We start from the raw sequence: 679 nt of genomic DNA, 5'->3' as shown, positions 1-679 counted from the left end.
TTCATCTTTGCCACTTTTGATGCTTTTGATTTCCTTTTGTTGTCTGATTGCTGATGCTAGCACTTCCAACACTATGTTAAACAACAGCGGTGAGAGTGGACATCCCTGTCATGTTCCTGATCTCAGGGGGAAAGCTCTTACTTTTTCCCCATTGAGGATGATATTAGCTGTGAGCTTTTCATAAATGGCTTTTATGATCTTTAAGTATGTTCCTTCTATACCGACTTTCTCAAGGGTTTTTATTAAGAAAGGATGCTGAATTTTGTAAAAATATGAAACGCTTCATGAATTTGCGTGTCATCCTTGCGCAGGGGCCATGCTAATCTTCTCTGTATCGTTCCAATTTTAGTATATGTGCTGCTGAAGCAAGCACTTAAATTTAATACATTTATAGAAACATAAAAGAAACAGAAAAATGATGAACAATTTCTTTGCATTGTGTGATTAATGGATTTTTTTTGTTTTTAGTCTATTTCTTTTCTTCTCTCTCCAAATCTTCAATTAATATTCTTCAATAATTTAAAAATATGCAACTATAAAATGTAGTTTACATTTTACCTTCTCTACTTATATTGTTTTTAAACATAAAAAGAAAAATGGGGTGCCTGTGTGGTCAGTTAGTTGAACATCCAACCCTTAATTTTGGCTCAGGTCATGATCTCACAGGTTTTGAGACTGA

At 33.9% G+C, this 679-nt stretch overlaps 1 non-coding gene across 1 annotated transcript; it reads right to left on the bottom strand.

Annotated features, from left to right (window-relative positions):
• Window positions 1–266: 266 nt before the first annotated feature.
• Window positions 267–373, bottom strand: LOC122231991. The gene has a single exon (XR_006209305.1). It is a non-coding gene; the product is annotated as a U6 spliceosomal RNA (small nuclear RNA).
• Between the last annotated feature and the right edge of the window lie 306 nt (window positions 374–679).

The sequence above is a fragment of the Panthera tigris genome, chromosome A1 (assembly GCF_018350195.1).
Source record: "Panthera tigris isolate Pti1 chromosome A1, P.tigris_Pti1_mat1.1, whole genome shotgun sequence".
In the NCBI taxonomy this organism is placed as follows: domain Eukaryota; kingdom Metazoa; phylum Chordata; class Mammalia; order Carnivora; family Felidae; genus Panthera; species Panthera tigris.
The sequence above is the reverse complement of the archived record's forward strand: the minus strand, read 5'-3'. Positions and strand labels throughout refer to the sequence as shown.